The sequence below is a fragment of the Marmota monax genome, unplaced genomic scaffold (assembly GCF_021218885.2).
Source record: "Marmota monax isolate L192 unplaced genomic scaffold, Marmota_monax_Labrador192_F-V1.1 WCK01_AAM20220418_F8-fsc00333, whole genome shotgun sequence".
Classification (NCBI taxonomy): domain Eukaryota; kingdom Metazoa; phylum Chordata; class Mammalia; order Rodentia; family Sciuridae; genus Marmota; species Marmota monax.
In genome coordinates, this window is record NW_026694397.1 from 504,313 (window position 1) to 520,118 (window position 15,806).

Genomic DNA, 15,806 nt, shown 5'->3' on the forward strand with positions numbered 1-15,806 from the left:
TAGCTTATGACTTCATTTGGAACAACAGCTATAGCAGAAAATGAAGTAACAGAAAATGGCTGAATATTGCTTTATATATTCTAAGTATGTATATGTCTTTTGTTTTGAATTGCTTCTTCTAGAGCAACACTGTTTGTGCTTAAACACTGAACAACTGAAATACTAATGGATGAAAAGTATGTTTAATTAACTTGCTTTTATCAGACACTATGTCCACTGCTATATTTAGCAACTGAACTAATAGAGAAAGCTGCTGCAGAATTAGTCAGCACATCAGCCTGTTAAATATCAAAGAGCAGAGGAGGTCTTTTGTCTCAGCATTGAGCCAGACACTGAAAATGCATCTAATTTTAGCATTTCCAGAGGAGAATAAAAAGATGTGAAACACAATAATCAGGAAAAATGTCACGCACAGTCTAAGTACACGTTCGTCAGAGGAAAAATGCCGGGAGGGCAGCAGGCGGCATATGTAAGAGGTGTGTCCGGAAGCTACAGTTCATATCCAAGGTAATTCTTTAAAATAATTTAACATTAAAAAAGCCAAGACTTCCATCCACAAAAGAAAAGGTCCTAGGGAGTAATACAGAGTACTGAGTAGGTGGAAAGGTCTTTTTCTAGAAATGGTTTCCTGTGGTCTACTTTAGCACTTAAGGGCATCATCAATGCAATGAAGGGAAGGATTGAAGGATTAAAAGAGAAGCTTTCTTTTTGGGGTGAGCTTTTAGTTTCTTCAGGTTCTTTCATTTTCAGAGTGTATAACCAGATGGATATAGGTGGAGGGGAGGAAGAAATAGGCAAGATGGGAACCCCTTCAAGATAACCTGACCATCCTAATATATTTGAAATATTTTATTATATTATGAAAGTGAACTGCACTTTCTTAATAAACAAAGCATAAAGACAAAGAAGCTTGAAGTCCGATCAGCTGTTTAAAATTTTTTTAATCTAGTTCAGTATCCCACAAATTTAGATTGGTGTTTGGCACCCAGTAGATCTCGATAAATATTTATTGAATAGGGGCTGGCAGTGTAGCTCAGCAGTAGAATGTTTGCCTAGCAATCACAAGGCTCTGGGTTTGATCCCCAGCACTGCAAAAATAATTTGTTGAGACTGAGCCATGGTGGCACACTTCTATAATCCCAGCAACTCAGGAGGCTGAGACAGGAGGATCACCAGTTTAAGGCCAGTCTCAGCAACTTAGCCAGACCTTAAACAACTTAGTGAGATCCTCTCTCAATATCTATATTTTTTTACTATGTAAAAAGGGACTGGGGATGTAGTCCAGTGATAAAGCCCTACTAGATTCAATCCCCAGTATATATAAAAAGGGTTGAATAAATGGTTTCATGTCAAGATGGTAAAGTGAGCATATGCATAATTCTCCTGACATTATTTCAAACACAGCAAAGATCTATAAGGTTGTTTAAAATACACTTGAAAGTACATAACCATCAGCCAGGTATGGTAGCATATGCCTATAATCCCAGCAACTTGGCAGGCTGAGGCAAGATGATCACAATGACTTAGGGAAAACCTGTTTCAAAACTAAAATAACAAATTAATTTAAAAAGGACTGGGGATGTGGCACAGTGGTAAAGTGCCCCTAGGTTCAATCCCCAGTACTCCCCCCCCCAAATAAGTACATAACTATCAAATATGATAGGAAAATCATGACAGACCAAAGCAAACAGAAACTATAGCAGTTAAGTCAGAAGCAGTTGGGTATAGGACTTCAAATCCATGGAAAACTGTGGCCAAACTTTCCCAGAATGTGGTAGGAGACTGGAGCCAGGATCTGTGTGAAACCAGGCCTTCCTGCCTATCCTGCCTACCCACCAGAATTGGGCTAGAATCACCTGCTTACCTGAGGCAGAAAACTCTAGCTAATATGAGACCTATACCTGCATTTGTGTCATGTGAGTGTAGGTATTAGACTTGCTAAACTTTGCAGGAAAATCCCTGGTATGAACTTTTGATAATTTGAGGGGCCAGGACTGAGGGAACTGAAAAACTAGCACCATAAACATAAAGAAGAAAATCCCCACAGAAAATCAGTTCTCAGCAAAACTATACCATTCCTGGGGAAGATGGGTACTATGAAAAGTGGCCAACACATCCAATATCTGAGGAAATGAAGATAATAGAATGACCTAAATACATTCAAGGAAGCATGCTTAAAATCTCCAAATTTGAAATTATGATCTCAATTTAGTTTTAATTTAAATCTCGTGCTTGTAAAATGCAGAATACTATCTGTAGTACACTACCTTTGTGTAAGAAAGAAGGGGAAATATATATGTACGTATCTGCTAATATCTGCAAAATACATCTTGCAGGAAAGATAAATCAGAAATTAAGGAAATTGATGATCTAAAGGGAGCGGGTATGAATGGGATACTAGGGAGGGCAATGATTCTCTGAGAATATTTTGTATGCTTTGTCTTTTAATTACATTAGTATTTTAAATATTCAATAAATAAAATTGAATTCATATGAGAAAAATTCAATTCCATATAAACAAAGAAATTAAACTGCACATCACACTGAAAATGTAACTATGTGACAGAATAAGGATGATTAGATTAACAACTTTTGACACAATAATTTGTGCAATCTCAGTGGGATGTATCATATAGATAAAAATAAGTTGAGCACAGTGGCACATACCTGTAGTCCTAGTTACGTAGGAGGCCAAGGCAAGAAGAATACTTGAGCAAAGAGTTTGAAGCCTGCCAGGGCAACATAATGAGATTCCTGTCTCTGAAAAAGCAAACACAAAATATGGCAAAGAAACCTCGAACATTTCTTAGTGGTTTATTATTGGTAACACTATTTATGTAGCAATACTGAAGTTATTTTGTGTGCATCATTGGATTGAGAAAATGAATAAATACAGTGAAAATTCATAAATAGATCAGGAGTCAGGATTCTCACTGTGGGAAGAAGGAAATACAAATTATTTTGTCAAAGAAGGAATAGAAGTACCATGTGGCATTGGATTGGAAATTATTTTAAAATGTGTATCTGTCTACTAAAAGAGCATAGAAGCAATGGTGTTCTAGTAATATTAGCACACAGTACCTAGAATCATATTCTAAATACCATATGGCTCAGGTTGGGTTCTCTGAAACATGCTGTGATGGAGTTTAAAACACAAAATATTCTCAGCCATGGACCATGATGGCACATTCCTGTAATTCCAGCAATTTGAGAGACTGGGTCAGGAGGATTGCAAGTTCAAGATGAGCCACAGCAACTTAGAAAAAACCTATCTCAAAATAATAATAATAATAAAATAAAAGGGCTGCGACATAAGTCAGTGGTATAGCACTCCTGGGTTTGATCCTCAGTATCAAAAGAAAAAAGTACAAGATGTTTACCAGAAATCAACAAGTATATAAGGATGGAGGAAGGAAGTAGGATTGAGAAAAGAAAGAAATTAACTGCATTGTAAGCCTCAGCCAGGTGTGGAGCAAGGAGCTGTGAAGCTAATATTTTTCCCCAACATAGTGCCCCATATCAGGTTGAAAAGCCAGGACTTTATACCCATGTTTAACTCCATGGATGTGGGTGGCTCTGGAAAAGGCACTTAAAGGGGTTTTGCAAATAAAATAGACCTGAAGGAGCTGGTAACTTCAGGCTGCCCAATGACCATACTTTCCACAGCTAGGCAGCGACTCTGTTCTTGATGATTGACCTGGATGGCACCTCTTCATGTCTACCATGTTGTTCCACAATAAAAGGAACTAGATTTCCTCAGACAAGTGGCTGATTCTATGTCCAGGGCAAGGAAAGAAGAAAGTGAGCCTGGAATATTTTATAATGTGAGAAAACAAGAAAATGGTCAAAAATTAATGGATTCATTTAAAAATTGGGATCCTATTATAAGGAATCCCAGACAAATTTGGGACAATTTGAGCAGTGAAATAAATAAGGACAGCAATGGATTATACCACATTGAACAATAAGAAAGAAAATCCATAATGATATTAAAAATGAAAGCTCAAAAAAGAAAGAAAACATGGCTCTTTTTTTGTAGGAAATTCCAACTAATAAATGTAGAAAAAAATGGCAGATATAGAAAATCATCATTTTTAAAAATATATTTTTATTTGTAGTTGGACACATTAGCTTATTATGTTTTTTAATGTGGTGCTGAGGATCGAACCCAGTGTCTCACACGTGCTAGGCAAGTGCTCTACCACTGAAACTCAACCCCAACCCAAATCATCATTTTTATAACTGCTATGGTAATAACTTATTCAAGCAAAAACTATCAATAAGTGCTAAAGCAATCAGATGAAAATATGTTCAGAAATAGAGTATTCATCAAAAGGAGAATGTAATAACTGGTGTGGTGACACACGCTTGTAATCCCAGTGGCTGGAGAGGCTGAGGCAGGAGGATTTCGAACTCAAAGCCAGTCTCAGCAAAAGTGAGGCACTAAGCAATTCAATGAGACCCTGTCTTTAAATAAAATACAAAATAGGGCTGGGGATGTGGCTCAGTGGTTGAGTGCTCCTGAGTTCAATTCCCGCTACAAAAAAAAAAGAAAGAAAGAAAGATAGGAAAAAAAGGACATAATAGATTGTCAGAAAGTAATTAGAGTGAAAATTTCCTGATTTTCTTGGTTACTTATTCCAGAGACTAAAATTAGACTTTCATCTCCTAAAACACATGGCTTTACTTAATCTCTTAAGGCCATTAACCTAAAGTTCTATAGATGTGGATATAATCTAAGAAAAATGTGTGCCGTTTTTCATTTTCCAGAAGAATAAGTAAGTTTTTGTTTATTTTTTAAAGGCAACATGGAAAATTTAAAAATAATAATGAAAAAGAAATAAGATATTCACACAGTCCCCAAATATCACTTCCTAGATTACTTATTATAAGGTGGGAAAGGAACCCTTATAAAGTAGAAGTCTGGTGGAAATCACATATCAATAAAATTAAAATTGATATATAATAAAAGACACCTAAGCATCTCAATGCACACAGAAAATACATTTGAGAAAAGCTAACATCCCTTCATGATAAAAATACTCGTCAAACTCTCTGTAGAGATGACTTTCCTTTAAGGAAAAAAAAAATTAAAAACACAGCTAACATTATACATCATGGAGAAAACCTGAAAGCTTTCTCTTTAAGATAAGTTATTTTCATCACTTCTTTTTTATTGAGAGAGAGAGAGAGAGAGAGAGAGAGAGAGAGAGAAAATTTTAATATTTATTTTTTAGTTTTTGGTGGACACAACATCTGTATTTTATTTTTATGTGGTCCTGAGGATTGAACCCAGCGCCCCATGCATGCCAGGTGAGTGCGCTACGTCTTGAGCCACAACCGCAGCCCCCATCACTTCTTTTTTTAATCATTTATTTACTTTTTAAGGAATAGTTGGACACAATACCTTTCTTTTATTTATTTATCTTTATGTGCTGAGGATCGAACTCAGTGCCCCGCACATGCTAGACAAGCATTCCACCACTGAGCCACAACCCGAGCCCTTAGTTTCATCACTTCTACTCAACGTTTGTACTATAGGTTCTAGTTGATGTAATCAGTCAAGAAAAAAATAGGAGGCATCAAGTTGGAATGAAAGAAATGAAACTATCTCTGTCTTCATATGACACAATCTTGTATACAGACGTTCTTACTGAGTACACACACAACAAAACCTATTAGAACTAATAAAAGAGTTTAGCAGGTTTCATGGAATAATATCAATATGTGAAGACTGATTGTAATTCTATACTTTACAAATGAACAATCCAAAAATAAAATTAAGAAAACAATTCAATTTATAATAGCATCAAAAAAATAAAACACTTTGGAATAAATTTTGAAAAAGTGTGAAATTAATAGTCTTAAAATAGTATAATTCAAAGAAATTAAAGAAGACCTAAATAGAAGACATCCTATGTTCATAAATTAGAAGACAATATAGTGAATATGGTAATACTTCCCAAATTGATCTATATATTCAAAACAAACCCTATCAAAATCCCAACTGTCTTTTTTTTCAGAAATTGATAAGCTCATCCTCAAATACATACGTGCGGCAGTCTGGCTGGGCACAATCAGGAGGCACTTGTCAAAAGAAACTAACTTTATTTTTAGAACCACACACGCCAAACAAAACAGCCTCTCAGGAAAAACCCTCAGAGCCTCAACTGCCACCACCAGCTTTCCACAAGCCTCTCTCTCCCACACAAGCTTCTCTCCACCTCCCACAATCCTCCTGCTCTTGAGGCCGATTGGCTGGGTCACGTGGGCGGAGCCAAAAAAGTCCCCCAATGAGCAGCTCTGTGGTCTGAAAGGGCAGGGAAACAGCCCAATGAGCATCACCGCAGAGGAGCCAATCAGCTAGATGTTGCTGGGGCCGAGGAGCCAATCATCAGCCGGCAGCTGGAAGTTTGCTGGCAGCTGGAAGTTTGCTGGGGCCCCTTCGGCTGTGGCTCTCAACACATACGGGCACTCAAGGGACCCCAAATAATGAAAGCAGTCTTAAAAATGAAGAACAAAGTTGGGGGACTCACATTTCCCAATTTCAAAACTTAATATAATGCTGCATTAATCAAGAGAGTGTGTTGTAGGCATAGGGATACACATAGATCTGTGGAATTAAAATAGAGACTCTAGATATTAACCCTTACATGTATGGCAAATTTATTTTCAATAGGGTGCCAACACAATTCAATAAGGGAACGAATAGAATAGTCTTTTCAACAAGTTGTGCTAGAATAACTGGCCACCCACATAAGTGATAATGAAATTGGAAGCCTTTCTCTCAGCATGCACATAAATTAACTCAAAGTTTATCGAAGACATAAGTGTAAGTCTTGAAACTACAAAACTCTTAAAATATAATAGGAGTGAATCCTGATGACCTTGACTTACGCAAGGCATTCTTAGCTAGGTCATCAAAAATACAAACAAAAGGAAAAAGAGTTAAATTTTGATGAAGTCTTGTTAAAATTAAAACTTTCTGCTTTATTAGGGACTGAATGGTGCCTCCCCCTCCCTAATATCCTAACTTGCAATGTGACCATAATGTGGAGATAGGGCCTTTAGGGAGGCAATTAAGGTTAAATGAAATCATAAAGGTGGGGCCCTAATCCAACAGGACTAGCATCCTTATAAGAAGAAAACAAGACACCAGAGAGTGATTCATGTGCATTTCCACTCCCCCCCTCCACAAAGAAGAAAAGACATGAAGACATGGTAAGAATGTGGCTGTCTACATACTAAGAAAAGAGGCCGCAAAAGAAATTTATCCCTGATGGCACCTTGATCCTGAATGTCTAACCTCCACCACTGTGAGACAATACATTTTTGTAGTGTAATCCACTCAATCTGGGGTATTCTGTTACATCAGCCACAGCTGACTAATACAGGCTTTAAAGGAAAAGATAACCATACAATTGTGAGAAAACATTTCAAAATAAAATACGCAAGAGGACATTTGAATTTGGAATATATGAAGAATTCTTACAACTCAATGATATAAAGAGAAATAACTCAGTTAAAAATGGTTAAAGGACTTAAGTAGACATGTCTGTAAGATATACGAGTGGTCAAGAAGCATACAAAAATGTTCAATACCATTAGTCATTGGGGAAACCCAAATCAAAATCACAATGAAATATTACTTCATACATGTTAGCATGGCTAAAATAAAAAAAAAATCATAGACAATAACAAGTTTTGGAGAGGATGTAGTGAAATTGAAACTGTTGAGAGTGTAAAATGTGCACTCATTTTATGTAAGTTTTGCAGTTCCCCCAAAGTTTAGCTTTACCACTTGATCTGGAAATTCCACTACTAGGTATATAGATGTTAGAGAAATGGAAACCTATGCCCATTAAAAAATTCTTACACAAATATTCATAGTAGCATTATTCGTAGCAGTCCAAAGTGGAAACAACCCAAATGTCATTCAATTGATTAATGGATAAGCAAAATATCCACATAATGGTATATTATTCAGCAATAAAAGGATGAATCTTGAAAACATGTTGCTAAAGGAAAGAAGACAAATACAAAAAGGCACATATTATCTGATTTATGTGGAATACCCAAAATAGGCACATACACGAAGATAGAGAATAGATTTGTGGTTGCAAGGAGCTTGGGAGAGGGGGCAATTGGGAAAGATTGGGAGAATGAATATTAAGGAGATTTCTTTTGGGGTGATGAAAATATCCTAGAATTAGATTGCAGAACTGATTGCACAACTTTGTGAATATACTAAAACCCAATGAATTGTGCACATGAAATGGGTAAATATTATGGAACTTGAACTTTATCTCAAAAACAAACATAGTGAAATAAAAATGTCAAGGGATAGAAACACTGAGTCAAGGTGGGGTAGAAAGTTTCCTCGTTTGGGAGAAGGATGGAAATGTTAAATACATTTGGACTAAACAATAGAAATAGAATGCACAGTCTGCCCTCTGTGTCTGCATGTTCCACATCAGAGGAGTCATCTAATGTAGATAAAAAATATTGGGGGGGGGGAATTACATCTGTATGGAGTGTGTATGGAGATTTTTTTCTTGCTCTTTTTCCCTAAACAATACACTATATCAACTATTTACATGGAATTTACATTGTACTAAGTATCATAAGTTATCTAGAGTTCATTTCAAATAAAAGGGAGAGGGCTGGGGTTGTGGCTCAGTGGTAGAATGCTTGCCTAGCATGTGTGAGGCACTGGGTGTTTTTTTTTTCCCCAGCACCATATAAAAAAACCTAAATAAACAAAATAAAGGTATAGTGTCTATCTACAACTAAAATATTCTTAAAAATAAATAAAATATAAAGGAGGATGTGTTGTAGATTACACGTGAAAGCAACACCATTTTATAAAGATGACTTAAGCATTCTTGGATTTTGGTATCTGAGATGATACCTAGAACCAGTAATTTCCATTTGGACACCAAGAGAGAACTGTGTTCTAAAATGACCGGAGATGAGAAGGTAAGAAGGAATAAAGAATAAAGCTATAATATTGAGTCAAATAGACAAATAAAAGTTAAGTTGTAGAATGATATAGACTAACAATAACACAAATGTACATTAAACATAATGTTGTAAAGCAAACTAACTCAGAATAGTGGTTGACTCAGGAGAGAGATAAGGGTCTAAGATTAGAGATAGTAGCCATTCATTCCACTCTTTCCTTTTCCCATTGCCCCACCCTTCCCATCATTCCCCCTTGTTCATTCCACTGAACTTCTTTTTTTAATTTTTAAACTCTCCTCCCTTTATTGTGGATTAGCTTCCACATATCAGAGAAAACATTTGACCTTTGGTATTTTGGGGATTGGCTTATTTCACTTGGCATGATAGTCTTCAGCTCCATTCATTTACCCATAAATGTCATGATTTCATTCTTCTTGAAGGCTGAGTAATATTCCATTGTGTATATGTACATTTTCTTTATTCATTCATCTGTTGAAGGGCATCTAAGTTGGTTCCATAGTTTAGCTATTATAAATTGAGCTGCTATAAACATTTATGTGGCTGTATCACTGTAGTATGTTGATTTTAAGTCTTTTTGATGTAAACTGAGAAGTGGGATAACTGGGTCAAATGGTGGTTCCATTCCAAGTTTTCTTAGGAATCTCCATACTGCTTTCCAGAGTGTATGCACAAATTTGCAGTCCCACATTCTCACCAACATTTATCATTGCTCATATTCCTGATAATTGCTATTCTGACTGAAATGAGGTAAAATCTCAGTGGAGTTTTAATTTATATTTCTCTAATTGCTAGAGATATTGAACATCTTTTCATGTTTTTGATGACCAATCTGACCTAACTTTTCTATGTACGTATGTGAATATATCACAGTGAATCTCACCATTGTGTATATCCATAAGAAATTAATTTAAAAAATCAACTATGGGTAAATGGTAGAAAGATCAATAGAGGGAAAGGACCATGGGGTAGGGAAAGGGAAGGGGAAGGAGAGGGACTGGGGATTGAAGTAGAACAAGGCATATTATCTGCCTTTATAATTATGTCAAAGAGGAATTTTGCTGTCATGTATAACTAAGAAGAACCAATTAAAAAAAGATAGTAGCCATTATTAAGTACTTACGGTAGTGTTTCATTCTTTCATTTCTCAAAAGAGAGACTGAAAGAAAGTATAAACTGTTTAACAGTTGTTAATTCTGGGAGGGGGGAGTATGAGTGGTCATTATATTATTCTTTGTATTTTTCTTTCTAAAAAATGTCTGAAAGTTAAAAAAAATACACGACAAAATGTCCTGATTAAATTTTCAGCCCCCTTTTATTGATTTCATGTACAATTTGGGCCATGTCAACCTTTTTTCAAACATCCCTTTCAGGCTGTACAAAAAGAAAAAAAGATAATCAATCATACTTTTATAAAAATAGGAATGTCAAGATGGAAAGGTGCAGAAGGAATATAACATTTTCTGAACACCTACTATATGTCTGATGTTCTACTAGGTGCATTGCATGTGATATATAATTTAATTCCATCTTCCCAATAATCTTGTGATTTACTTAATGCTAGCCCTTAACTGCAGATGTCAAAACTGGGAAAAGGTAAATTGAGTCACATTAGAGTACACATATCTTTGGGGATACATGAAGAAGTGCCAAGACTCTGTGGACACATTCAGTTGTCAAGAAATCAATTACTAGACACTCAACTTTAAAAAATTGATCTGTCTGGGAACACTCTCTCAGGCAGGTGGATTCTCCTTGCCTTCATCCTCTTTCTCAAAAACCTTCCTCACATTTTACAAAAGAAAGCCAATCCTCCCAAGCATCTCTCCACTGCTAATCTGACTTTGATGTGTTGCCCCAGGGGTAAGAAACCTCCTCGTGACAAACAAAGCCAAAAGCCAAAATAAGGGTGTTGGTGTGGAAAAATAAATGACCCCAATCACTGCATAACAAGACCTTTTGCAACACAGGTGGATTCCAATTCTTTGCCTTCAACAAAATTGCTGAAGGATCTAATGGCATTGTCAGCTAATAAATCATTAAAATTATTTTTTGATGATAGAGTACATTGGGATTTTGGGTATATAACTCAAGAAGAAACACAAAGGTTTGTGTGACAATGTTATGAGAAAAAAACTCTTCACTTCCTTCTACTTATTTAGGTGAACAAAGTTTCTTAGTGTTTGCATTTTTTTAAAAAATAAAGAACCAAAATAAAATTGATACTTAACTGAATTATTCTAACAACAAGCAATATTTATTCACAAATTTGTGAGCAGATTGAAAAATATTTCTTTCATCTCTAAAAATTCTCCCTCTATAATCTAAATAATACATGTTTATGTGTGTGTGTATTTGTTCATGAGACATATATAGAATGATCAAAAACAGATTTAAAAAACAGATTTACATGCATAAAATATATTACTTTAGGACAAAATTCTGGGGAAGGAATGAATAGAGATATGAGTTTAAGGAGAAAAAGGGAACAATGCAAATTTTTGAATTGTTTCCTTTTTCTTCGGATTGGAGATTGAACCCAGAGGTGCTCTACCACTGACTTACATCCCCAGTCCTTTTAAAATTGTTATTGTGAGACAGGGTCTTGCTAAGTTGCTGAGGCTGGCCTGGAACTTGAGATGTTTCTACCTCAGTCTCTTGAGTAGCTGGGATCATAGGCGTGTGCCATTTTTCTGGGTTAATCGTGTATATTTGAATGATTGATAGTGGGCATAGGTTATTGTATTTAGAGTCAATTGGACATACTCAAAAAGGTGATGCAACCATTTACTGTCAATATTTACTATGAAAATAGCTTCCTTTTGTAACTATTTGAACATGACATGAAAAAAGTTAAGGTATCAACTTAGAATATGTGGGGAAAGGTACACAGGTTTTCAAAATTACTTTAGGGAGCATGTGAACACATACATTTCAAGACAACCTGAGTTTATAACTTTCCCTGGGCCATACAACCAACAGGAGGCTAAGATCAGACTGGAAACATGTCTACACAGGCTCTTCAACCATACCTGAGGAGTCTATGGAACTGAGGGTTTTTTTTTTAATCTTTAGTTGTCAATGGATCTTTTTGTGAAATTTTATTTACCTATTTATTTATATGCAGGGCTGAGGATTGAACCCAATGCCTCACACATGCCAGGCAAGTGCTCTACCACTGAGCCACAACTCCAGCCCCTATGGATGTGAGTTTTAATAATCAACTCCATTCATCTTAGAAATAAATTATTTGTTTCTGTTATATGAGAAAGATCCTCTGCTTGGGGCCAATAGGTACACACAAATGAGTAAAACATTTTACTTACTTTCAAGTAACTTGAAAATTTATAGGAGAGATAAGCCATCTTCACAAAATCTTTACTATATGATTAAATGTAATCTTATAGACATTTATGAAAAATGCTGTGGAAAAGGGGAGATATTACTGTTATCTGGAGTATCAGAGAAGAGTTTGAACAGGTTCTAATATCTGATGGATGGGTCTTTGTAAAATCAATGATGGAAGAAGTGGGTAAGAGAAAGTAGGGAGAACTCATTTACTCATTCATCTATCCATCCATCCATTCATCCAAGAACTATTAGTTAAAAAGAGAATAGACAAATATAATAAATGGGGCTATCCTGGTTGGAATAAATTATATGAAAATATTTGTGAGATATCCACAAACCTATGATCCCAGCTACTCAAGGGAATTCTGAATCCTGAGTCCGATGGTATTAAGGAACTTCAGTTAACAACTCTTAAGTCTGATAATTATGTTGTGCCTATGTTTAAAAAAAAAGTAGAAGAAAATCTTTCTCTTTCAGCAGTATATACTGAGGTATTTCTTAATGGAAACACATAGTATCTTGCATTTGATTTAAAGTAGCCCAGTGTGTGTGTGTGCATTGGATGGAATGTGTAGGGTGACTATTAAAAAATTGGTCATGTGTTGATAAAACTGTGAAAGCTGAGTATTTGGTGCATGGAAGTTCATTACACTATTTTCTCCATTTTGTCATGATGATTTTTTTTTTTTTGGTACCAGGGATTGAACTCAGGGGCACTCGACCACTGAGCCACACCCCCAGCCCTACTTTGTATTTTACTTAGAGACAGGGTCTCACTGAGTTGCTTAGCGCCTTGCTGAATTGCTGAGGCTGGCTTTGAACTCTCGATCCTCCTGCTTCCACCCCCGGAGGTGCTGGGATTACAGGTGTGCACCACTGCATTTGGCTCTGATGAAATATTTTTAAAAGTAATTATTAATTTAATGCCTACCATGTTCCAAGAAACTGGAGTCATAAACAGGAAAGACACATTATATTGTCTGTCCTCAAGAAACCTATAATCTGGAGGTGGGGGGGAATAAACATATGAAATATCCAAATACATCATGATTATCAAGTGCCATCAGAGCAATGGGTTCTGCCTGAGCTGCTCAGGGGCAAGTTGGAAGGTTTCATTATTTCAGAAGTAGAATTTATAGGACTTGGTAGCCTATTTGTTGTGAAGGAGTCAAAAGTAATGGAAGTTTTTACTTTGGGCATCTGAAGGATGCCATACCATTAATGGAGACAGAAAATAAATAGGTCATGATGGGGGTAGGTGGTGTGTGGGGCAGTTTATCTTTGTATCTCCTGAGGTTAAGCTACCTGTGAAATACAGAGAAGGTCAGGAAGTCACTGAAACTGTGTTTCCAGGCAGAAGAAACTGCAGTGCCAAAGGTTTCTTGAAGGAAATATACAAGATGTATTTCAAGATCCTTCTAGACCCCAGGTTCATGGACCATGGGATCTGAGTAGAAAGAGGCTGGCCAGAGACATAGATATACTCCCTGAGAGTTATGTTGGATTCTATCATTGGTATGTTGCATGATCATGAAATGAACCACGTATTTGACAGCATGAGGTCCCTTGTAGAAGAGGATGCTTGATGCTCAGGAACAGGGAAAAGAAGATGAAGGACTCTGTGCCACTTTGAAAAAACAAATCACTTACCTTTAAGAAGCAGCCTTTTTGGAAGTATAGTATACTGACTTGTACTGTGGGCTCTAGAGTTACACTGCTTTGTTTTAATCCTGACTTCAAAGTTGTTTAACCTCTTTAAGCCTCAGTTTCCTCATCTGTAACATGGGGATAATAGTATCTAACATGAGAGTAAATAAAATTATGTATGCAAACTGTCTGGTATGTAATACATTTTCAATAACTTAGAATTAATGGTCTTAATGTTACTTTTTGAAGAGGAGGCAAAGGACTTGATTGCTTTGTGGGCTGATAAATATTCCATTATTTCCTTTCAAAGGTGCTTTAAATGCTGTTAAGAATTGAAGACCTTCTCCTCATGTCTATTTCCATGCTCCAATGGAAACTGAAATGATCCTATTTGAGATCATACTGATTTTAGTCTATTTTTGCTTTTTTAATGCTGAAAACATTATGAAAATATAGCACACAAGCTCTCAGTCTGTGCAACCCCTTTCTTTTCATCTGTTTTGCTTATTTGGCAACACATACCACAAGTACCTTGCATGCTTTAAATGAAACAATGTGTTTCCATGACCTCCAGAAGTTGCATCCCAATCCAAGGAAACCAAGTGTTTAAAGGTACACACAAATGAGTAAAACAGGACTGTCCTTGTCTTGGACAATGTGGGAGGTGCGACCTTGTACCTAGTAAAGGAATGTGACTGTTTACAGAAGGTTAGAAAGAAGTGGGGAAGGTAGAAAGCAGGAAGCAAGGAGCAGAGCAGAGGTAGGGGAGAAGGAAGGAGGGAAGGTATGGAGGAAGAAAAGAAGGGGATTTTGGAAGAATGAACCACAGCTAATACTGAGTGCTAAAGAATGGCCAGACCATTCTTTATGGTCGTTTCCTTGACAGAGAGTCTTGGGTGCTCCTTGGCCATTTATTTTAGGCTGGGCACAGGGCTGGTATTCAGGGGAGTTATCTGCAGCACAGCTGATTGTTCATTATCTTCTGTAATGGTGGGAGGCATGGATGGCTCCTCTTTTCCTAGGCAATGTGTAATGGGGCTTCTCTTGATCCCAGAAAGACAGAACTTGAGTGCTTCTAATGCTCAGAATGGGAAAAGAGAAGGGCTAAGTCCAGGATAGAGAAGGGGACTTATCTCTGGTAAAAGAAGCCACCACCCAGTTTGTGAGCTGTGGGAAGATAAGAGTCAACAGACCTTATTAGCTTGATCTAAACACACTGCTGGCCTACCTTCCACCTCCATGGTCTTCCTTACAATTGAGAAAGTCTTTTTCCAGACTGACGGCCAATCCTCTCCTTGAATTCAACTCTTATGCTACCTCTGGACTTGACTCCTTTAGTAAAGTCTTCTCTTTCATACCTCACCAGCACCTCCCAACTGATTGTCCATAAACTGTTTATAAACAGACTTCCATTTTTGAAATTCAAAAGAGAGAAGGGAAACATCCCCTAATCCCTACTAAACCTTTAGTTCTACTCTATTTCTGTTCCACTTTACAGTGAAAGGTTTCAAAACCGTTGCTTCCCTTATACTGTCTCTACTTCAACTCCAATTTCCTCTTCAGCTCTATTCTATCAAACACTTCCACTTACCTCCACTGGCACCAACTTGATCTGAACCATTGTCAGTTTTCATTAAGATTATTGGAAAGATTCCTAGCTAGTTTCCTGGTTATGGTTCCTCTGAACCATTCTTCACACAGTAGTCAAGGAGGACTTCAAAAGATAAATCTGATCTAGAATACTACTCAGTAATAAAAACATGAACTATGGATACATGCAACAATTTGGGTGAAATTCAAGGGAATCAAGCTGAGTGGATATGTGC

At 36.7% G+C, this 15,806-nt stretch overlaps 1 protein-coding gene across 1 annotated transcript in view; it reads left to right on the forward strand.

Moving 5' to 3' along the window:
- Nucleotides 1-351: 351 nt before the first annotated feature.
- Nucleotides 352-15,806, forward strand: part of Fhl1 (four and a half LIM domains 1) — a 75,941-nt gene continuing 60,486 nt past the window's right edge. Inside the window, exon 1 of the mRNA XM_046468156.2 lies at nucleotides 352-507. The gene's annotated coding sequence lies outside the window, so the exon portion shown is untranslated. The remainder of the gene's footprint in view (nucleotides 508-15,806) is intronic.